General features: G+C 46.3%; 1 long non-coding RNA gene across 1 annotated transcript; it reads left to right on the top strand.

The window, feature by feature from the left end:
* Positions 1–5,339: 5,339 nt before the first annotated feature.
* On the top strand, positions 5,340–7,537 carry LOC124701684. Its single transcript, XR_007002169.1, has 3 exons — positions 5,340–7,105; positions 7,187–7,294; positions 7,417–7,537. It is a non-coding gene; the product is annotated as an uncharacterized LOC124701684 (long non-coding RNA).
* Positions 7,538–8,721: the final 1,184 nt, after the last annotated feature.

The raw sequence follows: 8,721 nt of genomic DNA on the forward strand, positions 1-8,721 counted from the left end.
GCCCCAGAGTGACAACGAATCGGGATAATCGAAGGGGAAGGCTTAGATACGAGGATCACATGTTTTCACCAAGTGTTAATGCTTTGCTCCGGTTCTCTATTAAAAGGAGTACCTTAATTACTAGTAGATTCCCTTGAGGCCCGGCTGCCACCGGCTGGTAGGACAAAAGATGTTATGCAAGTTTCTCATTGCGAGCACGTATGACTATATAAGGAAAACATGCCTACATGATTAATAGACTTGATGTTCTGTCTTAATGCTATTTCAATCCTATTAATTGCCCAACTGTAATTTGTTCACCCAACACTTGTTATTGGAGAGTTACCACTAGTGTAGATAGCTGGGAACCCCGGCCCATCTTTCATCATCAAATACTCATTCGGTCTATATGTCATTAGAAGTAGTATCAACTATTTTCTGATGCCATTGCCTCTGTGTTATTGCTACTGTTGATGTGTTACTGTTACAATTGCTCTCATATTACTGCTGCTTTCACATCACCCCTGTTACTAGTGCTTTTCCAGGTGCAGCTGAATTGACAACTCAGTTGTTAAGGCTTATAAGTATTCTTTGTCTCCCCTTGTGTCGAATCAATAAATTTGGGTTTTACTTCCCTCGAAGACTGTTGCGATCCCCCCTATACTTGTGGGTTATCAGCCGTCGTGCCTGGTGGCACGACCGCGAAGTCGACGCCACACTGCGGCAGTACGGCTTCCTCCAGAGCGTCCGCGGCGACAATCGCCACGCGTTCCATTGTACTTCCCGTAGGCGAAGTGCATGACACCGGTGACGCCGACTCTGCAGAGGGCGCCGCCGGAAAGGACCATGGCGTCCGGGAGCTCGCGCACCGGATCGTCAGCAGCCGGTGACCGCACGCGCTCGGCCGCACCGAGGCATCGTCATCCACGATGGGGCGAGGCGCGCGTCCTCTACTCCGACCCGTCGGACGATGGAGTCGGGCCACCGCCGCCGCCTCAAGCAGGAGGACGCCGCGACCTCGCCACCACTTCCACCGGCGAAGAAGCTATGGTGGGAGAAGGAGGCGGAGGCGGCCCTCCGTGGCGACGACGAGGAGGAGGATTTCCCCGGCCTCAACTTCATCGTCGGCCGCTCCGTCGACGAGGACTACCGGCAGATTACGCTGGACCCACGGCAAGCGGCGGTGTGGTCCGCCAGGGACTACGGCGCCAACTTCGTCGACCTCGCCGGACCTTCCGAGCCGCCGGCGCCAAAGGAGGAGGAGGACGACGACACCTGGTCTTTCGGTTCATCCAACGACGATGGCAACAACCTCGACTTCAGCGCCTTTGACGCACGTCGCCGCTAGATTTTTATTAGTTTTTAGTTTAAATTCAAGTAACTTTTGTATAAATTTCATTTCTAAATGTTATGTTAAATTTAAATTTCTATCGGAGCTGGCGTATGAGGGACGCCGATGTGGGAGCAACATCCAGTATGCTCTGCCAGCATCCTCATATGGTAGTGCCAGCGCCCATTGGGGCACCGGTAGAGATGCTCTAACATAAGTTTTTGCTTGTATATATGTTTCAAACACATGGTGTGCATTGTATATTTTACTGAGCACTGGACCGCTTTGCATGAGTAAAGTGTGGAGTGCTCCCTGAGGCCTGAGCCTCTGGCAAGCTTTACTAGTGTACTGCTTAGCTACATCGCTTCACGATGGCAGCGAAGCACAGAGGTAGTAGCTAGGCTCGCCGTTTTGATCGGGATTAGCCTCCGATGCTACACCGCAAGAAGCAGCAGCCAGGAGGGCGTTTGGCTGCGTGAGTTTGATTCGTGGCTCACAGGCGTAGTGGTGCAACCATACTTGCGTATTCACAATGAGCTATGGATCGAAATTGGCCTGTTGTTTGGTAGGTCGGCTGCATCGGCTGGGCCAAAAGAGCATTCTATTTGTTTGCGTGCAGCCAAGCTCAAATCTCGATCGAGATGAGATTAGGCCTATTTGGTACCATCCAGGCATGCCTAAAATTACCTCTTCTCTACAATGGGTAGTCTTACCATGCTCTCACCTCCCATCACATATAAATTACAGTTCATCACAGTTGCAAACTTACGAAATAACTGACATTGATCTCGGTACCTTTGCAGTGACATGAGTAGCATCAATGGGCCAATGCAATCCTGTAAATTTTTTAGCACACTGTCATGTTACTCATAGTAGCACACATCTGATAGGTAGAAGGAACATGATTTTGTACTCAGTCTGAAATAGGAGAACCACCTGTAGCTGTTCTTGATCTTGGTTGGTGTGTTCATTGATGTTGGCTTGATCGTCACTTCTGAGCTCCCCAATTGCGTACAACACCTGCTGGAAGTACCGAGGGATAGTCTCCGTGGATCGCCTGAATGTGTTATGGATGATTCCGAACCTCTGGTTATGACCGACGACTTGAAGAAACACTGCGACTTGTTATTCGACAGTTGTGTGGATGCTATCAGTCAGCAGTCCTCTACCCCTGAACGTTTCCACAAGTGCATAGAAATGAGCTCTTCTCATCTGTAGCATTTGGATAGCCTCTACGTCGTTGCAGTTGTAGATGTTGTTTAAGTTGGCAATCCTCTCTTGATCTCGTTGTTACATAGGTCTGTAAGTCACATGAGAAAAAACAGCATGCCTAACTGTTCTCTTGTGCACCATCAGGATCCAGACTTGTATGCAAACGATGAGTGCTGCGGCGTGATGCACAAGCTGGAGCTGGTCGGTCCACTCAAACAAGATCTATGCATTACGAACGGTCTTATCGAACCCAACTAGTTGTACGAATATGAATCTAACACTAAAATAGAGTAGAGGAGTTTCCCCTTACCTCCGTCACGGCGGACGAAGGACACGGCCAAAAGCCACCGCAGATGTGCGCAGGCTCCGCCGTGGCTCGACAAGAGGACCCTGATCCGGCGCCGGAGACCGAAGGTAGATGCGCGCTGCCAGATCTGGGTCGACGCTGCCGCCGGTGCGAAAATTGGGGAATGCAAAATTTGGGAGGGGGCTATTGGAGAGGGTAACCGAAGAGGGAGGTTACCCCTACATTTGCCGCGCAACGCCGCTGGAATTTCGGCTTCTCCTGCCATGCCGAGGCGGAGCTCTCGTGCGAACGACGTTATCGTTTTTCGTCTCGCCAGGGCCTGACACTAGAGAAACTGTCAAATCGGGCGTTCCTCCGGAGCCGATCCCAGGGGTGATATAAAAGACCCGTGCTATCCAAGAACGCAAATAAGCCCAGAAAACTAACCGACTGAAAAATGCTAGACCGATGCGAGCCAAGGGGTGCGCAGGCTACAGCACCGCACTCCGCAGAAGGCCAGGCTGCGTTAGGTTAAGCCGCGAGCTCACGACGGGCTAGGCCGTCCTCATAATTTGGGCCTTCGCTATACGAATAGATAGCCCACCTATCCGTCCTCCTACCTTTCTTCTTCGTGGAGCTCCTCTTTGGGAGATGCTATGCACCGATCTGGTCGGTGCCGATGGGGCTGCTGCACACCCCGCGCGCCCACCGGGTTACTAACTGGGCCGCAGCCCAACATCAGGTAAGCCGTTTTTTCTTTTTCGTTTCTTTTTGTTTTCTGTTGTTTGATTTCTTTTTTAAAAGATTTTTTAAAAATCTGAACATTTGTCAAAATTAAATATTTTTCAAATTAAAAAGAAATCACTTTTAAAAAAAAATCTAAACATTTTCAGATTTGAACATTTTTAAATTTGAACAAAAAAGTATTTTTTTTCTATAAACAATTTCCGAATTGAACATTTCTGAATTAGAACAAATTTTATAGTTGAACAGTTTTCGAATCTGAACGATTTTCATATTAGAATAATTTTCGAGTTTGAACAAATTTCATATTTGAACAGTTTTCAAATTTGAATGTTTTTTGAATTTGAGCGGTTTTCAAATTTAAACATTTTTTGAATTTAAACATTTTCTCAAGTTGAACAATTTTAAAAAATTTAAATTTTCGAATCTGAAAAAATATAACCAAAACCGAAAACCGAAAAAAGAAAAGAAACAGAAAAGAAAAAAAGAAAATGAAAAAACTAACTGGTACAGGCTAAACATACACAAGTGGGCCTGGCCCGTACCCGACCAGGGGGCGTGCGGTGGGCGGTGGCTCGGTGACCACCGCCTCGCCTGCGTCCCCTCCTCTCCGTGGCGCCGCTTGCCCCTCGCCTGCGTCCCCTCTCCCTCCTCCACGCGCCGCCGCCGCCCGCCCTAGACCGCTCCTCTTTCCCTTCCTCTCCGCCTTCTCCTCTTCCTCCATAGACAACAAGCTACAGCCCCAAATCCCCGGGGATTACCCCAGACCGAGTCAGACTCGAGCAGCGCCCCAGGCTCTGCGGCGGGAGGACAAGAAGATAATCGAGCGCGCGCAGCTCGATTGGAAACGCGGCGCCTTGCTCTCCGCTCTCACGCCCACGCAGGCCGCCACCGTGTCGACGGCGACCTCGCATCCGGACCCCATTCCTGCTCTTCCTCGCGTGGAAGAATTCCCACAAACACCTTCCGGACACCTTCGTCACGCTCGCCATTCGCCTTGTGGATGGTCGCAAGTACACCGCGCCCGCGTCCACATGACCAAGTCCTGCTGGAGATGACGGGGACCATGGATGATCTGGATACGCTCCCCTGCGGAGCGGCCAAGATGGTCTCACGGCGTATGGCGCCCTGCTGATCCAGCCGAGCACCCTCGGCAGGACGGCCACCCTCATGGACAGGTACGACCGCCGGCTCAGGATCAACGCATTGTGCAAGGATGGTAATGTTAGAGATGGGCAGTCAGTCATGGATAAGGTGTCCGAGTCCAGGATTAAGCCCGACGCTTTCACCTACACGTCAACGTCTCTCGGGTGTTGTAGTAGCAGTTGCTTGGATTCATTCAGCAGTTGAGATTTTCAGCCGAATGGATAAAGATGAGTGTGAGCCAACAGCGCAGAATACTCAGCCATGATCAATGGGTTCTGAAATAGTGGGGGGGGGGGGGTGAACGAGGCATTTGATTTCATTACGGAAATGACACGACATGGTGTTCTGCGAACAGCTTTCACAGGATGGCAAGAGATGGCGTGCTCCCTAATACAGTGACATATAATGCTTTGATCATTGTTCTGGTGGAGGCTAGGAAATTGGATTGTGCACTCATCGTTTATAATGTGATGCAGAGACATGGCTGTTTACCCAAACCAGGATATATAAATGAAAGGATCAAGGGCTGTTGTAAAACTTGTGATACCGACAAGCAATGGCAATGCTGGTGGCTGATCACTGATATGTTTGAGGGCAGACCTACGGCTACACTTGTGACATACAACACCATCATCAAAGCATACTGTAACTCAGGGAATACTAGAGTTCCTCTTAGGATTCTAGACCTTATGAAGGCTAACCGGTGTGAACCTGATGAGTGGTCTTATACTGAATTGAACGATGGTTTTTGCAAGAAAAGCAAAAATGGAATCGGATTCTCGATTGTCCAGTGAATTGGTGGATCATGGGTTATGCCCAAATGTAGTTACCCACACTACGCTGATAAGAGGATACTGCAAGGACGATAAACTGGACTGTGCAGCGCAAATGTTTTAACACATGAAGGAACATGGTTGCAGACTAAATGTTCAGACTTGCAATTTTTTTAATCCATGCCCAAACTAAGCAAAGTATTTTTTCTGCTGCGGAGAAACCATGTGATCTGATGCTTGAGGAAAAGATATCTCCAAATGTAGTCACTTACTATGATTTATGGGTTGTGGATAAATGGTGCCACGTCTTTGGCCCTTAATGTTGAACAGGATGGTTGAACATAGATGTTACCTAATTTGCATACTTACAGTTCTCTAATCCAACCTATGGGTCAAGAAGGCAAGATAGAGGAAGCTGAGGAATTGTTTTCAGATATAGTGAGGCAAGGGCTTACTCCAGATGAAGTTACTTATATCAAGATGATTGAAGTTTATATAATGTGAGGCAAAGATGATTCACCCTTGATGTTTAAGGAAAAATGATAAATGCTGGATGCCAACCAACCTTGTGGACATATGCTGTTTTGGTTAAAGGCTTGCAAGATGGTGGACCAGAAACTTGTCGCCTTGCCTGATGCAGTCTCTGGCTTGCAAAATGAGCACGTGATGGTGAACCAGGAACTTAGGGCCTTTGCCTGATGCAGTCTCAGACTGTAGCTTTGATGGCCAAGTCATCAACAAAGAAGCCATTTCAGTCTTATCTTCTAAGTTAGCAGAAATGGATGTTGGGCTATCTTCATAGTTGTACGATTGCATTGCTATTGAATCAAGCAGAAGTGGGAGATGGTTTGCACTTTGCACAGATGAGCTGTACAGAAGCATGGTTGGTCAGGGTTTATGTCCAAACCACGAGGCATATAATTATTTTATTATTTCACTATTGAGAGCTCTGAAAGTTGACCTGGCTATGAGCGTATTCAGGCATCTGTCTGCTCAATGTCATGAACTCCATCTTGTTTGGTTATAGAGCACTAGTATGTTCTTTATGCCAATTTCACGGGAGGAAAGAAGACCAATTTATTTTTGAACACATGCTATTGAGGACTTCAAATCCTGACAATATTGCATGGGCTGTTCTCATGGATGGACTGCTTTGGGGGGCTGGTACAAAGATGTGTGCATGGAATTTCTCCGCATCATGGAAAAAAATCACAAGCCTACAAGTATTGAAAGAGTAGCTATCACTAGAATCTCTTGTTGGCATATTGTTCTGCGATGACTTGGCTCATGGAAAACTTATGGCATAGAGCGAGAATATAAATCCGGAACATGTTTAGCCCCACAGCCAACAACAGTGTCCAGGGTGCTTGAAGCTGTTGTGATCCCATTGTTCCATATCTTGGTACTAGGACTGGTAACGCCGCTCTGCGGGAGGCTTTGGATCACCATAATCTTCCAGATGTGACCAATTTACCTGCTGCTGTTTTGGTATTCCTCAGTGCTACGTATTTCCATGGCTTTTGTGTTGCGTTTCCAGTGGGATCAAGGAATGCTTATGTGCAGCAAGGTTCATACCCAATTAATCTGTTTTACACGTCAAATATGACCATTACTGACCTCTATTTCACATTTTGGGTACAAACTTCGATTCCAGTGCCTTAGTTCTAAGTCTTTTGATGTATGTGCAAGTGCTAACATGGTTTATTGCTATGGCAGCTTCTCTACAGGAATTACAGTCAAATTTTCCTGGTTAATCTTTTGGGTAGAGGAATGAATCAGAGTAATCTGGTCGTTCTGTTCCTGTTGATTGTCGTACTTATCAAGGTGAATGGTCAATGTCTGTTACATTAGTAACTATGTGTTATGGTCGTTTTTGTGGTTACTTTCGTCCTTCTCAACTCCCTGTTTTTAATAATACTAGTCTGAACATGTTGCAAATCATGCAGGTTGGCTGACATTCTCGCAAATTCCATTCCATGCAATGTTTTTCGTGGTCTCCATGCTGTGAGCTTGTCCTCTCAAAGACATTGAAGTTTTGGTTCATCGGCTAAGGATGTTTCCAAACAGTTTAAGGTAAACATAGTTTACATACACATGTGACTATTTGGATTATAAGACCATAACTAGTTGAATGCCCGTGCTTCGCCACGGCTCCTCAAATTTAGTTCCTGATTGCACATGTGAATTTCAAAATTCATGTGTATGAAAACATAGCTTTATAATAATACAAAACTTAAGATCCCACTTTTGTTTAATTATGTTCGCTAAAATCCAGAAAAAATAACACAGAAAGGACCCCCCCACCCCACCACCAATAAAAAAAATTACAACACAATCCCCTACTTTTACATAAAATACCCTGCAAAATAAGTGTTGAATTCCATCGAGTTCTTTTCCACCGTTGATGTAGACGAGCTCGATGATCACCATGGCAGGGATGTAAAAGACCCTTCATTTTCGCTCGTCGGCCGGGAGGGAGAAGATGTGATGGCACCAGCACTAGGCTAGCACCAGACTTCAAAGTGGCCGCATGACGTCCATTTGAGTCAGCACCTGGACGGCACATCGTCCCGGGATGTCATGTACTCATATGCATAGAAAGCAAATGACCAATTACTGATTTATTAGTTGTGGAAATATACTCTCGGCTCTCAAACTATACTATTTTCCAACCTATCTATATGCTTTGCTTGCACCAAACGACATGAGCTTTCCTTATAACTCGTACAGTCTGTCCACTCACCCTCTCCACTCTCCCTCTCATGGGCTGTTGTGTGTATCATGTACAGTGCCCACCGTGGGCAAAAAGACAAAGTAGCATGTACACATTGTTCAATTCTAATGTTGGCCACTCTCAAATGGTATATTTTAGACACACCATTCCAATTTGATATAACAATCTACTTATTGATATCCACGATCACACATGTGCAATCCAAAACCAAAGGCTTATTGCTGAAGAAGCTTGCATACACTTCTGTACGGAATCATGTACATGTACTGCTTTATTTGTAGGTTCACTACCTCCAGCAAGGGTTCCACATCTACTTGATGAGAATTTTATTTTGTTCGTGTCACAAGCTCCTTGCAAGTTGATCCCACCAAAAACTCATTATCTGCAAAAAGTACGAACAAATCAAATCATAAATGGTTGAACGGATTTCGTCATACTTATGGCTTGATTAACACATACATACTACCCTATGTCACTAATGTGTGACAAGCACAGTAAACAAAAGTTCATGTCTAAG

Source organism: Lolium rigidum, chromosome 3 (assembly GCF_022539505.1).
Source record: "Lolium rigidum isolate FL_2022 chromosome 3, APGP_CSIRO_Lrig_0.1, whole genome shotgun sequence".
In the NCBI taxonomy this organism is placed as follows: Eukaryota; Viridiplantae; Streptophyta; class Magnoliopsida; order Poales; family Poaceae; genus Lolium; species Lolium rigidum.